Source organism: Nyctereutes procyonoides, unplaced genomic scaffold (genome assembly GCF_905146905.1).
Source record: "Nyctereutes procyonoides isolate TBG_1078 unplaced genomic scaffold, NYPRO_anot_genome, whole genome shotgun sequence".
NCBI lineage: Eukaryota > Metazoa > Chordata > Mammalia > Carnivora > Canidae > Nyctereutes > Nyctereutes procyonoides.
The window spans coordinates 3,873,177-3,890,297 of NW_026575151.1; the positions used below are offsets into that span (position 1 = coordinate 3,873,177).

The following is a 17,121-nucleotide window of genomic DNA, read 5'->3' on the forward strand; positions in this document are numbered from 1 at the left end:
AATAATTTCTTTAACACAGAAAAACAATGAGTTCTCTGCCTACTGTGACATTTTTTAGCCTAATTAAATAATGACAGAATTAAACAAATCCAAATATTAGTTGATGGATGCAATTTGTTGATGTACTTCAGTGGTGGATAACAATAAGATCTGACAGGACGTCATACTGTCTATAATAAATCAACTTGATGATCTTGGATTTCTGACACAAGAAATACAGTAGCTCTTTGAGTGAGATCAGATATTTCCTAAGAAAATAAAGATAAACGGGGATGATGTTGGGAGGGAAGACATACCAGAAATGTCTCCTAGGTGCATAGCATTTTGGAATATAATCCATAAATGGTCATAATATCCCTCAAAATACTATTAAGCTGTGCACTCCACAGAGGGCTGGGCCAGAGTATATGATTTATCCTTTAATTAGTTCTAGCTTCTTTTAAGGGGAAAACCACAATTTTTATTTTTTTTTTAATATTTTTTATTTATTTATTTTTATTTACTTATGACAATCACACAGATAGAGAGAGAGAGAGGCAGAGACACAGGCAGAGGGAGAAGCAGGCTCCATGCACCGGGAGCCTGACGTGGGATTCGATCCCGGGTCTCCAGGATCGCGCCCTGGGCCAAAGGCAGGCGCTAAACCGCTGCGCCACCCAGGGATCCCCACAATTTTTATTTTTAAAAAGAGGCCTGTCTATATAGAAAATGTAACCAATGGCATACTCCCACAGATAAGCAAAGAGTAGTTTCTTGAAAACTCATCTCTCATAACTGTGTCAAACATAGGGAAAAAAAAAGAAAATATATAATTTTTTCACACCATATCTCTTTTTTTGATTGCTACAGAGCATTTTGTCTTTTTGTTTGTTTGTTTGTTTGTTTTTTTACTCCAAAGAACATTTAGAGTCTGCTCCATTCTTGCCTTTGGTTTTATAGAATCTGGATAACAGGTAGAGAAAACTGAGAAAAATGAAGAAGAGAAACTGCTTGAAGTAGGAAGAGAGGATTTAAAAAAGAGGAAAAGGAAAAGGAGGCACCATGGCTGAATTTCAGGGGAAAAAAAGGTTTTTAGAGGATTCAGACAAGTTTTGGGGGACAACTGAAAGAAGAGAATTTTAAAATAATGTAATGAATCAGGAATCGGAATGTACTCTAACATACTCATACTACATTAGATTTTTTTTTAATTACAAATATTGGGCAATGTATCTTTAAAGCAATCTATGCTACAAGTAGACCATTTGTGCCTTGGCTTTTATATAGGTCATGTATGATACTCCATTTTTCTTCCAAGTCCTTGATTTTAGGAGGATCTTCAGGACCAGTATATTCTGAATTCTCTTCATACTAATCACTATGCTTTATCTAAAAAATTGCTAAAAATTTAGATTTTTATTGGAGTATGGTATTTAATTTCCTCATATTTCTATTTTTAAATAAAAATTGTTTCAGGATCATTTGATTTAAAAAGTTTGAACTATTAAAAGGAAAAGCAGAATATACCATTCACTCCCATTTTCAATGTTCAGGTGTCATCATTGCCAGTTTTGCAATGTTGTATGTTGCTGTTATATATAACCATGAACATAATTTTAAATATATTTTTTAAAAGATTTTATTTATTTATTCATGAGAGACAGAGAGAGAGAGAGAGAGAGAGAGAGAGAGAGAGAGAGAGGCAGAGACACAGGCAGAGGGAGAAGCAGGCTCCATGCAGGGAGCCCGACATGGGACTCGATCCCGGGTCCCCAGGATCACGCCCTGGGCTGAAGGCAGGCGCTAAGCCACTGGGCCACCGGGGCTGCCCATATTTTTATTTCCTTAGTCTTCAGACCTGACTCTACAATTGAGCAAACACAGTTTTTTCCATTATGCTCACTCTAGAGCTCCCTTAAATTATATAATGCACAATCATATATTATTGACAACTTCCATCTCGGTAAATCCCCATATACTTCAAAACACTTGGGGTGTTTCTTGCTTCTGTGTCTATATGTGTACTAGTCAGGATAGACTAAATGTTGCTGCACTGATAATCAATTCCATAACACATTTTTTTTTTCTGACTCATACTGTTGTCCACTCTGGGTCAGCAGGGGCCCCAGCTTGTCCAAGGACCTAATAATGTGCTTCCACCATCCCAGAGCATAGGAAGGGCATGTGATGATCTGGACAGTGGCACCTATAACTTCTACCTAGAAAAGAGAAACATCACTTTTGTTCATTTTTCACTGGTCAAAGTAAGTTATATGGCTATGACTAACTTCAGAAGAGGGGAATAATATAATTCCATTAAGTAACTAGAAAGTAGACAGCTGAAAATATTTGCTAAACATAATTCATGACTCAGGATTTTAACACATGTAATTTCTTTTCTGGGGTCACCTCTCAAATCCTAACCACTTCTGGTAGAGAGCAATATTTTATATTTTCATCTTCTATCTTTACCATCAAATATGCCTTAATACTCGACATGTGTGTTACAGAGGCAGAATTTATAAAGCTAAAAAAAAGGCCATTATCAAAAAATTTTAAGAAGACTGCACAGATTCCCAAAATATCGACATTTAGTTTAGTTCTAATTCTGTTTGCTTTTTTTTTTTTTTAAAGACAATTTGCTTTATTCACTATTTCATAGAGTTCCTTCATTTCTGTGACTCCTTATTTCTTTGTTGGGTTAAAAAGTTAAGCACACAACAGAACTTAGACTTAATATGCAGCACTAGGCTTGCTATTTGGTTCTTACAGACCCTAGCAATGACAAATGTTTACTGATTAGTAGTTAAATGCTTGATATATTTATTTTTAGAACAGGTTTTCATTTTTTCCAATCTAGTTCATGAAGAGCAAAATCATATGTGAAAAAGTCATACTAAACTTGGCTGAAAAGAAAAGGCTCTGACTACAGTGCCTGGAAGAATGCTTATTCATTATTCCCTAGCCCAGCATATTTCTCCATAGAGACAAGAGCATATACTGTGGCCATGGAAAATCTGGGGAAATACCATTTATGCTACATCAAACTTGATCCCACTCAGGCAATGTAAATCTTTCCCATATGTGATGACTATTTGTTGTCCAGCCTCCAATACTAAAAGAGACACTGTAAATATCCCAAATACTTTTTAATTTCTACCAAGAGTCTGCAGCTGTCTGTATGCTTGCAGTCGAAAGAATGGTTCTCTAATAAACTAGAAAGAGAAATAATTCACTCTGGAAAGAGTAAAGAGATACAATCACATTTCAGGTATAAATTGGAGCAATTTCATATCACAGAATAGATCTAAATTTCAATAAAAATAAATTGTCCTTTAAAGTGTAGATTCAATAAAATTAAAGACAGTCAAAACACAATCTATCTTGAATTTGGCATTATACTCTAAAACTTTCAATGTTTTGGCCCAGGATATTATTATAAGGACCATTTTCATAATGTGAAACCAAGGTATGTGGTGTGACTAGGAATAATTTGTACTGCTACATGGAGAGCTAAAGGCAGTTTGAGAGATGGCCAATGAACTGTTAGATTTCCTGAGACATTTCGATAACTTAAAGTAGGATTTCTCAAAATGTGGCTCAGAGATAACTTGCATCATAATCACCTGGAATTTTTGTTAAAATACATATTCCAGGGGATCTCTGGGTGGCTCAGCAGTTTGGCGCCTGCCTTCAGCCCGGGGCATGATTCTGGAGTCCCGGGATCGAGTCCCAGGATCAAGTCCCACGTCGGGCTCCCTGCGTGGAGCCTGCTTCTCCCTCTGCCTGTGTCTCTGCCTCTCTCTCACTGTGTCCCTCATGAATGGATAAATAAAATCTAAAAAAAAAAAAAAAAAACATATTCCAGGGCCCCATAACAGGTTCACTGAATCAGACACCCTAAACACTGGCCCAGAAGTCTGCATTTTAACTTCTTCAAGTGATTTTTGTAACTGCTAAAAACATCTAATATCCACAGATTTATTGAGGGAAAACCAGAAAAAAGAATACTTAAAATCAGAACATGGGAAGACAATGAAATATCCTAACTTAGATCTTAAAGCAAGGAGATGTGCAAACCTAGTGGTCTTTAGAAGAGAAAATATCACAACTGATGGCTTAATAGGACTTCTCAAGGTGATTTTAAAGAATCCTCCACATTGCATCTCAAGGAAGGGCAAACATAATCCTAATTCCCAGTTGACAGTCTCTATAGGAAATGAATTAAAATGGCTGGCACTAACTTCCCCATCCCTAAAACCTTTTGGTAGTCCACCATGAATATCAGAATAGGTCCAGAATAGGCATAGTCCTGCAGAATATCTAGCTTTCTCTTATTGCTAATATTTGTAATTTGCTTCCCTCTACTGCTATTTGACTCTCAATACTAGCTTAGCCCTGCCCACACTTTCTAGGATTAGATTTGGGGTTCTACTATAACCTGAGTTTTTGCTTCTTTGGTGTCTAAGTTCCGATCTAGTGTCTAATACCCAGTTGTGCAATAAGCCTGCATATTGTTTTCCATTTCACTCTTAAAAAGGGTTCTATCCCTGAACTGCCACCAACCTGCTGACTGATTTCCCTGGGGACAAAAGCGTGTTTGACCTTCTTTGATTGCCTGACATCTCTCTGGCTGGCTGGATCTCATTTGCCACCTGATAGTACCCCCTGATATGACTGCTTCCCCAAATTACACCTCAATGTTGTTATGCCTGTGGGATGCCATACCTGCCCTCCCAGAAGATTTTCATTCAGAGCCTGCATTTGTATTTGCATGGAGTAACAATCTCTTGCCTCACCCATGCATACAAGTCAATTTCTGCATACCATCCCCTCTCTGTCTGCACACTGGGTAATAGGAAACTGGGCCATCCACAAGCAGTTGTCAAGGTTTGGCCAAGACATTCCATAGATGTCCCAGAAGACCAGTGAAAACTTAAACAGGCCATACTTTGGAAAATTCTCAAATCAGTCAGTGGAATTAAGAACTTTTCAGAACTTAGATTTTCATAAGGAAGTTCTTGGTGCATCCAATTTTAGCCCTTACTCTGAGTAAACTATAATTCCCTCAGAAAGCCAGTAAGTGATTTTTTTCCCTTTCTGTCCTTGATCTGTATGGAGCTCATAGACTTGGAGTAGATGTTACTTCTTGGGCAGCTTAGCTGTGCTTTAAGAATTTGGGTAAGCGGGATCCCTGGGTGGCGCAGCGGTTTGGCGCCTGCCTTTGGCCCAGGGCGCGATCCTGGAGACCCAGAATCGAATCCCACGTCGGGCTCCCGGTGCATGGAGCCTGCTTCTCCCTCTGCCTATGTCTCTGCCTCTCTCTCTATCTCTCTGTGACTATCATAAACAAATAAATAAATAAAAATTAAAAAAAAAAGAATTTGGGTAAGGATCACTCATTACCAGTATAGGCTCACTTTATAAGGCACTTTTAGGATGGAAACAATCCTTCTGAGCAATTTACCAGTTTCTGTGTGTCACTTAAGGTAACATTGATTGGTAAGGGATGGTTTTATTTTGCTGCTTTTGTTGCTGTTGTTATAATTTAAACTTTAGATCCTGAAGATTTATGGAGTTAACTCTTTGAAACTCAAAAACTAGGGACACCTGGTGGCTCAGCGCTTAGGGTCTGCCTTTGGCTCAGGGTGTGATCCCAGACCCAGGATAGAGTCCTGCATTGGGCTCCCTGAAAGGAGCCTGCTTCTCCCTCTACCTATGTCTCTGCCTCTCTCTCTCTGTGTCTCTCATGAATAAATAAATAAGATCTTAAACAAAAAGAAACTCAAAAACTGTTGCAAACAAAAATCTTGAAAGCGTTTTTCTTAATTATCCTTTTTCTGAAGCAATATTTGTTATAAAATTAATGAGATTTGAGAAAATGTAAGGGACAGACTGTGAATGAATTTCAAAATATTTCTTGAATTTCAGCACTGAATCCAAGCCTCCTTCATCATATATAGGGACTGCAGAAACTCTAATGGTGAAGAAGCTAAGACAAACACAGTTTCATAAAATACCTGAATGGTGAAATGAGTAAAGGTATTCAAAAATAATAAAATAAGCACCTGAGTGACCATCTGCTTTAACATGAAATCTGAGTAAATATGAAGTAAGACCTAGGTAGAGCAAAAACCTGGAATATTTTAGCCGGGGGGTGGGGGGAGGAAAAGCTCCTTGCTCTTCCCTGTATTCTTATACTTTCCATTCCACGAACTAGATGGCTGGTGTGACAGGCTGGCTAATCCTTTAACATACCCTTGTGTGAGAACACCTCACACAGGATTTATGCCCCCTTGTAATAACAAGACTAGAGCAATATTGAGACCCTAAATTTGTCATCCAGTGTCAGGCATTGTGTTAAGTGCCAGTCATACAAACCTATAAGACAAAGTCTTTGTCCCAGTAGGTGATGGTGCAGCTGAGCTAGGGAAGTGGGCCAGGAGGCACAAAGTTCAAGTGCAAAGCCATCAGAGCCATAGAAGTCAGGGGATGGAAGTAAGGGTAGGGATGGAGTCAGGGAGAGCATCTCAAAAGAACTAATAACCTCTAAAAAAGACAAGACAAAGGAACACTCTAGTCTGAAAGGCCACCACGAGTGGCAAATGATACAAAGGTGAAACTGAAAAAAGGCAGAAGCCAGTGTTACATAAGAGAAAACGACAAACCTGCATGAAGGGAGGAGAACGTTCACTCTCAAAACCGTAGTTATCCCAAGTCACTTCCCCAATCTGTGTGTGTGTTCATAGAAATATTGTATTTCATATTTTAAAACTGCCACAAGCATGTTTACATATATGTATATATATACACATATATACATATTTATATATTTTTTTAAATGTACAAATATGTCTCTGACACAGAGATTTACTTTGCTTCAGAGAACACTGTGGAGCACTGGGAGTTGCACTTTCAGGATGATTCATATATATTTCATTATTTTATTTGTGACACATGTCAGTAAATCCGAATTTCAGAGCTGAGAAAGTTTAAAGTCAAACAGCATCTGGAAGGCTTTCTCCACCAAAAAGCAGCTCCTGAGAATGAAAAAGAGGGTGGATCTCTAATATACCCACTGGATTCCAACCATTCCTGCCTGACACTAAAAGATAGAGGGAGAAGGAAAGAGAACACTCAGATTTATTTCTATTGTGATTTTTAGACTATTCAGTGCACTTAATATTCCAAGAAGTTGCCAGTATAACTGCAACATACACATTCTTATAGAGGACGCACCCTCTAGACTTGTTCTATGATCATTGATATGTCTCTTTGCCTAGTTTGGCCTGCTTTGGTCAGGCTTCATTACAATATCCTTAAGACCCCTTCCAACTCCTCTATTGTATAATTTAGGCAACTTCCATTCATACATAATTACTGAGTAGATTAAGGAAATGAAATAAACCACAGAACCTTTGATGCTAAGACAGAGCCAAAGTCCTCTGACAGAAATAGCTTAGTCTCTGGGGGAAAGCACTAGCGAAGACACTAGCAATAGCTTTAAAAAAAAAAAAAACTGGTACTGGAAACAGGGGAAAATGGTCAGCGTATCTACCCAAAGTGGAAGGCATGTGTCGATTTGGAAAAACCTAAATCAATCTATTACTCCAGGAGAAAACTATAGTGAAATAATATTCCTGACAAACACCTGAATCCCCTTAGTCATTACTCTGAAGTATTTCCACTTAAATTTGATTATGTCATTGCAGGAATTCTTAAATTCACAGAAAGAGAAGCAAACCGCAAATGAGGCAGAGAGCCTGTTGTCAAAAACCTGGGACAGATTCCTGGCTACTCCACTTGTTTATTTTGTGACCATAAGGTTGTATCATAAAGAATAAAGAAAATCACATAGAATGTGATTTGAATCACATGTGTTTGATTCATGTATTTGAATGAAGAAAAATGTTCATTTGCATCAGGTAGTTTGCAGTTACAAAAAAAATAAGTTTTCGTTTTCTTGCTACTCTTTCTCTTTTTGTTGTTTTTTTTTTCCTTCCAAGATTTTATTTAAATTCAAGTTAGTTAACATATAGTGCACAATTAGTTTTAGGAAGAGAATTTAGTGATTCATCACTTACATGTAACACTTAGTGCTCTTCATAAGTGGCCTCCTTAATGCTCATCACCCATTTAGCCCATCCTCCCATCCACCTCCCCTCCAGCAAGAGAAAAGAATGGGCCAGAAGATGCCTTTGTCTCAAATTGAAATAAAACACCTACTTACTGTTTTACCATCATTTGCAATTGGGCTAAGGTCACTGGTATTATCTGGGTTAACTTTAGAGTAGCTTTCTTAAAAGAAAAAAAATTTGAACTCATAAAGAATAAATCAGTCTCTTTAAGATCAACTGGATTGCATTCTTAAGGCATATTTAGTATAAATCTAATAAAATGTACTCTTGTGAGTACTGGATAAAGGAATGCATGGAAAGAACACAGAGCACTCTAGTGCATATATGGGTTGGATATGTGTTAACCATTATTGGTACACTTCTTACACTTATTTTAAGTGAGAAAATAGAGGTTTAGAAATGTTAAGTAACTTGCAAAGGATGATACATGTAAAATATGCCAGAGCTGAGCCTCAAATCCTGTAATTCAACTCCATAGCTCCTGCTCTTACCTATCTACTGAGGACTCAATGAAAATTTGGGGATATATATATATATATGTGTGTGTGTGTAAAAGATATATATATCTTATATCATATATATATATATATATATATATATATATATATATATTTCTTTAAATTGCCAACAGTGTAGAAGATGGACTGGAGTGGCAAAGGATTGGAGAGAGAGAAACCAGGATCAGGAAGAAGACAATGGGTTAAGAAGAGATAATTTAATTCTGAGCAAGAAGGTCATGGAGATGAAAAAAAAAAAAAAAGACTATAGTTTTTAAAATTCTATAATAACTGTCACCTGGTTGCACAGGAAGTGAGGAAGGAGATAAAAGATGAAGGGCCGGCTGGAGTGAGGGAATGATATGGAGTCTGAAGCACTAGAATATCTGAAGCAGCCTGGTATGGGGCACTCTGACAAGCAGGGCAACCAAGGAAGGTTGTGTAGTCAAGCTGGGCCTGAAATCTAGCCCACTTACCCATCAAGCCAAAGCTCCTAATACAAGTGCTGCGCATCCAGAGAAAGGAAACCAGTATTATAACTTGTGCTAATTGTGAGTTACAAGAGGTCTTGCCTACCAGATCTCTAAACTTTCAGCGAAAGCCCTGGGGTTGGATGCAATCTTCTGAGGGAGAAACTATAAAGGAAAGGGAATAAAACAAACCCAGACACCCAGAGCAAGGAGGTGGGAAGAAGACAGGGGCCCTCTAAAGAGAGTGAAGAAAAGAAAGGTGGAGCCATAGGCTAGTACAAGATCCTTAACACTAAAAGGTGGAAATATTTCAAGAATAGCATGTCAGTAAGTGGTAAAAATGGCAAAAAGAGCAGAGCTGAGCAATGGCTAAAAAGCTCTGGCTTAACCGTTAATTCGGCCATCATTAGCAACCTCTGAGAGCTAATTTCAGTATTGTAGTCGAAATAAATGCCAACTGCAAAGAGTTTTAGAGTCAGAGGGAGGTGAGAAAGCAAAACAAAAAAAAAGAACAAATTTTTCTTGGCATCAGGAAGAGAGCGCTTGGTTGAGAAAGTTGAGTGTTTGTTTGTTTAGTGTAGCAGAGGCCTGAACATGGGTTGTGCACCGAGGAGAAGTTAAGGTGCAAGTAAAAGGACGTAATTTATAAAACAAGTTCTGGTTTCATCCTTATAAATATTTTGTTTAAAAGTTCCATAAACACTAGTGGCCCAGGAAATGCTTTAGCAAATACTCATTAACAAAGTGACAGCTATTTAAAAATGTTCCCATAGCTATTATATGTTTATCACCCCTTGTGTAATAAAGCCTTCTGGCCCGGAATCTGGAGTTCTTCCTTTAGTATGAGAACCCTTCTGTTCCCTGGAGATCTTCAGAGGATAGGGTACATGGTTGACCTCTTACTCAGACAGACGGAAATTATGTTTTCACCTTTTGCCCCAGAGTAAATGTATCATCCAGTCATTACTTCTGGATGATCACTGAAATTAGACTGAAAGCTGGAAGCCTGGGTTCTACATGAGCAATCTTTCTGGACTTCATTCCCCTATACTGCAGAGAGGATTTGGACTTGCAAATTTCTAAGTTATTACAATCCTAAAATAACCCAGTGAGCAAAGGTCACATGTAAACGAATGCTTATTCTTACTTCATGCACAACAGAACACCCCGAAACAACATAGGTCCCCAACAGGGGAGCACATTCTGTTACATATGGTGTTGCCGTAGAATAGAGAGTATCACGTTATTTTGTTCCAAAGCATTCTGAATAATATAGAAAAAGTTCCTCATAAAATGTTACATGAAGAAAGGTGGAATGCAAATGTACAGTTTTAAGCTGATTTTGTAAAAGGAAAACCAAACAAAATATTGATGATATGTTATGTACACAGATATAGAAAGAAATCTAATCATAGGAATGAATCTCCACTGGAGAGTGGAATTGGTGATAATAATTTATTTCTCCTTTTATATTGTCACTCTCTTCGTAATCCTTATAATTGTTAGCTTTCTGGTGAGTTAGGGAGGACTTTCTATACCTCCAGGTTGCAGGAAGTTTGCTTTCCTTTCTATTGTTTTCGACTCTATTTAAACTGTTTTCATGTGTGGAGCTGGAGGACCTATGGATGCTGTCTTCCCTGCTTGACTTGCGCTGTGCTGCAGAGAAGGGCCACAGAACACATCTTTGTATTAGACACATTGAAAAGCAAGCAGGTTGGAGGGAGAAGCTAAAGCAAAATGGAAATTGCTCCTTAGAATCACTATTATTATTTTTGTTAGTTTGGAAAGGTATCATTGTTTGCCTAGACTTACATAATCTTCTATTATTATTATTATTATTTTTAAAGATTTTATTTATTTATTTATTTATTTGAGAGAGAGAGTGGGAGAGCACAAATGGGGTGAGGGGAAGAGTGAGAAGCAGACCTCCTCCTGAGCAGGAAGCCCAATCCAGGGCTCAATCCTGACCCAGACACTTAACTGACTGAGCCACCCAGGTGCCCCTACAACTTTCATAATCTTTAAAAAATACTTTTTAAAATATTAAGACCAAAATAATATTTGGCCTGCAAAACTGTCTTAGACTCAGCCACATTTATCTGTTCTTCTAATATCCTTCTATTTTCCCACTAATAATAATAAATCAAATGATATTAACAAAATTATATTAACATAATAATATTAATTTTAAAAAGCAGCATCTGCTTGTAACAAATGTATTATAAATTCCACAATACCTTCAGCAAAATAAACAAAGAGCAGAGGAAAAAGGCTGACACCTTCATGTATTCCAACTCTGCTTTTTAAATTATCACTGGCTATGGCTATAGGCACTTATAGCAATTCATAGTTCTTTTTTTTAAAAAAAAAGATTTTATTTATTTATTCATGAGAAACACAGCTAGAGAGAGAGGCAGAGACACAGGCAGAGGGAGAAGCAGGCTCCGAGCAGGCAGCCTGACCTGGGACTCGATCCAGGATCACGCCCTGGGCTGAAGGTGGCGCTAAACTGCTGAGCCACCCAGGCTGCCCGCAATTCATAGTTCTTAAATTACTGTTGGCTAACAGCAATTTTATAACTTATTATGAACTCTGAAGTTTTTATGTTTTAGCATAACCCAACAGGAAACTACAGAACAAATATTCCAATAATAAAACATGAATTAAAATATAATGGTTTTAGTACTTTTTTTTTTCTGCCAATGTCCTTTTAATTTAAGGATTGGAAGTTATATTCATTCAACAGACATTTTTTGCATGACTAAAATGAACAAAAAAGGATCTTAGTCTTTGACCACATCACCTCTTAAATTGTCCAGGAGTACCAATTTAGGACATTAAGCAAAGGCCAACATATAAGAACATTTCGGCATCAGTTTGAGCATCTTTCCTGGGATGTTGAAATTGAAAATGAACCAAATTCTGATTTTGATGAGAAGAAAGCAATTACCTCTTTCTCTGTTCAACAACTAAGTCAATTTTGATAGCTTCTCTCTCTTGTTCACAATCTACAGCACTGGACTTGACAGTTCCTTGTAATACGTACATTTGCTCACTGAATTTTAGTTCATGAGGGGCTATGTTCTAAGGCTTCTAGAGCAGTCTCACAAGGCTGTGTCAAGAAAGACCCTTAAGCAGCATCATCGGTGAACACTGTAACAGGCTTCTCTTTCCAGTTTTAAAAAGCTCTTTTTAAATGGAAGTCTTCATTAGGGTATATTTATCACAGCACTGAGTTTTCAGGAATTTTAGGTTAGGTCTTGTGATAGTATAGTTTTCCTTGTAAAATACATATCCTTTCATATGTTAGATTTCCTAATTAGGTAAGCCTGTGAAAATTACACTTAGATTAAACTGAAAGAATCAATCAAATAAAAAAAGTGGGGGGAGACACCTGGGTGGCTCAGAGATTGAGCGTTTGCCTTCGGCTCAGGGCATGATCCCAGGGCCCTGGGGTTGAGTCCCGCATTGGATTCACCACAGGGAGCCTGCTTCTCCCTCTTGCCTATGTCTCTGATTCTCTGTGTCTGTCATGAATAAATAAATAAAATCTTAAAAAAAAAAGTTTTACTGCATTGACTTAAATAGCATATTTTCAATTTTAAAGAGTTATGTCTCAATTGGAATAACATTTTATTTTACAATAACTCATGTCATTTAACTGAAAGAGTGAGGGAGCAAAAAATAAGTAAAATCTCTAGCTTTTAGACAATGCTTCTGAACTTAAGTGGACCCTAAATTCAATGTTGAAGGCAAAAGGCAGTCTGTTAACTCATTGTTTCAAACATAAAAAGTTTGTCATGTATACCACAAAATGTTTTAAGACCCAATAACAATTTCTACAGTGACTAGATGAAACTTGTATTTAAAAAATAGCATTAAGTAAAAAAGGCCTCTAAGACAAAAGTCCTCACACAGAATTTTAAGTAAAGCTCTATGGTCAGGTCATTAGCAATGGACTGCTTAAGGAATTTAGAATTGCCATGGACTCAGTTTATCACTTCGCGCTTTTGTCTAATACATCCAGTTTTAATTTTTTTCAGGGGTAAAGTGGGATTAATTATCAAAATCACTGAGAAACCAGTGATTCATTTTGCCCTGCAATGCACAACATAAAAATATTGAAAGGTAAGAAAACATATATTCTGCTATACAATTCAGTGCTTCATAGTATTTTTGACTTAAACTGTAAGTGAGGATACAGTTAAACAAATCAAGACATTATTGACACAACTGAAAAACACATCTTTTCTCCTTAAAGCACAATCTCCACACAGAATAACTGCATGGACTAGATGATGAATACTTTTTCCTTTTTCACAACTCTTTCCTACAAAGAATGATTATGCTGTTTCCCAGCCATGCATGCATGTGAACATTGTATGTGTGAATGGAACTAAAATAAAATACTTAGTACTTAATATTAAATCTGCCCCTTGAGATGTGGTTAGTCACTGATTCCTTGACACACACGTCCCGTAACTTTATAAAAAGAAGAACAAACAACACTTTCTGTATCTGATGCAGTAATGCCTTACTTATCCCAGAGCCACTTCCATGGCAACTTCTACTACAGACCATAAGTAAGAACTTGGACACAAACCAAAAGTCTCCTGAGTACCTAAAATAGATGTCACTGTTGTCTATGCACTTTGGCACGTGCACTTTGCTCACAAGAGAATCACTTGGGCCCTCAAATAAAGTTATTGCTTCTCATTCCTTCCACAATTTTTATAAGTGTTTTTCCCTCCTGGTTTTCTTGTGCACAGCATAAAAGAAATAAGAATTATAAAAATGTGGCTGAGGTTGAAGGGCATTGTGAGAAGAACACAAAACGTCCACACCCATTAAGAAGTCACAGTTCCATATGCATGCTGGACAGAGGAGGCAAAAAATCCTATAAAAATAATACAATTTAAAAGAGCATAGTGATTATGTGACCTTTTGACAGAAGAAGTAATAGCCTTACATACCACAGAATAGGCCCCCAATGTATCATTACATGATAGAATAATTCTATAGTCTATATCCATGATGAGAAGGCTGGGTAGTTCAGAGAATGTTAAATTGAATTTAGTTCCCTCCAGAGAGATATCAAAATATATACTGGATCTCAGAAAGTTAACGATCCAAAACTAAATTCTTTCTAAAATTTCTGGAGTTTTCAGTGGTAAACTTGTAAGCTTCACTTTTTAGGAAGTTCATAAATGTAGAGCTCCTTAGTTGTCTCATTACTTGTTTATCGACCAGCTATAAATATTATATATTAGCCAGCCGGGCCTCTGGGGAAATAATGACAATTCAGATAATAGTGGTTCCTTTCAGTCCACTCCACTGCCATTTTGGGCTATTCCCCTTCTGCTCTGAGAGCCTCCACAATTCAATGATTGGAGATCTTGGATAAACTTCATTAAAATATATATATTTTTTTTAATGAAAAAAAATAAAACATATTCTGCTATATGTTTTTATAGCAGAATAAAAAATATATATGTTTTATTTATATATATATTTATATATATATATTTAATATATATATTTTTAATGAAAAAAATATATATTTTTTAAAGGCTTGGGGCACCTGGGTGGTTCAGTGGTTAAGACTCTGCCTTTGGCTCAGGGTGTGATCCCAGGGTCCTGGGATCAAGTCCCACATCAGGTTCCCCCAGGAAGCCTGCTTCTCCCTCTGCCTATGTCTCTTCTTCTCTCTCTCTTTGTCTCCAATGAATAAATAAATTAATATCTTTAAAAAAAAAAAGGCTTGCCAGAATTTTTAAAAATAAGTGGAAATGAAGGGAAGGATTGGTTAAAATGAACAATTAACTATAGAAGTAGATTAGAAGTAAAATCCTGATTCAAAATTGTGTGTTTTCCAGGTCAGAGCTACCAAGCTGTGCTGAGGTCAAGGAGCCTTTCCCGAGTCAGTTTCAAGTGCCTGGAGTGGCCCGGTCTTGGTCCTCCTATCCGATTGGCTCTATAGTGGTTCTATACTTCAAACGGAAGACGAATAACCTATCCCTCCCCCTCATTCCAGAGCAGTCTGTACATTCCTTAATATTAAAGCATATCTTTCTTTATCCGACATGAACAACAAAACATAAAACCCACTCAAGACAAGATGCAACAAAGGACAAAGCTAAACTAAGCTTCAAAATAAAATAACAGCAACAATCATTAGGCTCCTCAAAACAAAACAAAAAACAAAACAAAACAAAATCCTAGTAACTTCAAATATCAACAGCCACAAAACAATACAGCTAAAAACCTAAGGTATTTTAAAGAGTGTGTTTTCTCTCAGAATAGAGACAAGGTAGGGGGAAAGGTCAAATGACCACGAAATACTTGTGCCCGAAGCAAGGAAACCCTGAAGGAGATTTCACGAGTAAAAAACAGTACCTTATAAGTAACTGGTCTTGTCTACTCACAGCTGTTTCCAGTGCCGACTCTTGTTTAACTGTCTACTGCGTTCAGTTTAAAGTTAATTCTGTTGGCAAAAAAGTACAGAGCTTGTCTGGAAAATGCTGTTTGGACATAAACCATTCCTTTCAAAGCTGTGGTAGCTATATTTAAGTTTTCCTGTAGAGTGGGATATAAACCTTTCCTGCAGCTAATTTTCTTCTTCCTCCAGCCCCTCAGACTTAGTCAGTGTCCTCCTAGCCCATATATTGAAGAAAGAGACAGAGAGGGGAGGGGAGAAAAAAAAAAAAAAAGAACCAGGAACTATACCTTAAATAATGTAGTAGTTGAGCATTCAGAAAAAGACAAAGAAGAAGAAGAAGAAGATGAAGAAGATGAAGGAAGAAGAAGAAGAAGAAGAAGAAGAAGAAGAAGAAGAAGAAGAAGAAGAAGAAGAAGAAGAAGAAGAAGAAAAGAACCACAGAAAGCGTATCAGGATCTTAAATATAATTTAAACCAATGCCCTCGTTTTATAGATGAGGAAACTGATACCCAGAGAAAATATGATGTGTACGAGGTGATTCACATAGCTAATTAATGCTGCAGCTAAGAATAGTTACCAGGTTTCACAACTCCGGATTCAATGCTCTTTCTACTACTCTAGTGTACCAGAAGGGAAATGATTTACCTTTTTCCTGTGTATCTTTGGATAATACCAATATGAGTTGGCAAGGAACAAACAGTAACACAATTACAATGTGAGAACCATCTGTTCTCAGAGCAAAAATTTCACTCCACTTTAAAATCCTTAATACTAAGAGTTTGTCTATGATGCCCAGTTTCATGTATAACTAGGGAAGATTCTTATCCTTTGTTGATTTTCCATAGTAATTTTATGTCTCAGGAGTCACTAATTTTCAAGGGATGCTAACATCCCTGAGTCCTTATAGAGGTCTATGAGTCCTTATAGAGATGGTGTTGTGACTGGTGTTAGTCTTTAATATTTCTACCCAATATCAGTGATATTGAACTAGAAACACATACACACACACACACACACACACACACGAACTAGAAACACACTACTATTACCACAGGTCCCTATTTCCAATATGTCAAGATTTATTTTTACCATATGTGTGAGTTTATTTTTGTTATTAATACAAGAATACATACTGATGTAATATATATTGATTACATATTTTGTCAGATAAAAGAGAAGAAGCAGCATAATAATTTTTATTTGGTGTCCTTCATGTAACATTTCCTACTTATATATAAAGAAATTATTTTTCCCTACTGAAGGAGTGATATTCTTATTATAATATTTTTTTAATTTTCCTAAAATGTATTCATTCATTCATTCATTCATTCATACACTTATTTAACAAATATTAATCGAACATTTATAAACCTACCTCATCCTTCTCTTGTGGAATGTAGTAACAAACAATAACTTTTTTAGATAAGTGCGTAAGTGTCAAAATCAAAGGGCTCACTTAAGAAATAAGGCCAATTTTCTATAACTACCTTTTTATCCATTCTCACATTATAAGCATGTGCCCAAAATTTATTTACATTCTCTCCATTGAGTTGCCCACTCTCAACAACATTCATCCTAGGGTCATATAAGTCAAAATA

General features: G+C 36.8%; 1 protein-coding gene across 7 annotated transcripts in view; it reads right to left on the minus strand.

The window, feature by feature from the left end:
* Positions 1–17,121, minus strand: part of ARHGAP24 (Rho GTPase activating protein 24) — a 726,334-nt gene that overhangs the window by 193,385 nt on the left and 515,828 nt on the right. The window contains exon 1 of one of the 7 annotated variants that reach the window (XM_055312968.1): positions 15,510–15,718. The exons of 5 other annotated variants lie outside the window; for them this stretch is intronic. The gene's annotated coding sequence lies outside the window, so the exon portion shown is untranslated. Of the gene's footprint in view, positions 1–15,480; positions 15,719–17,121 lie in introns of those variants that run through there. One more of the 7 variants, XM_055312965.1, reaches the window with a different exon arrangement.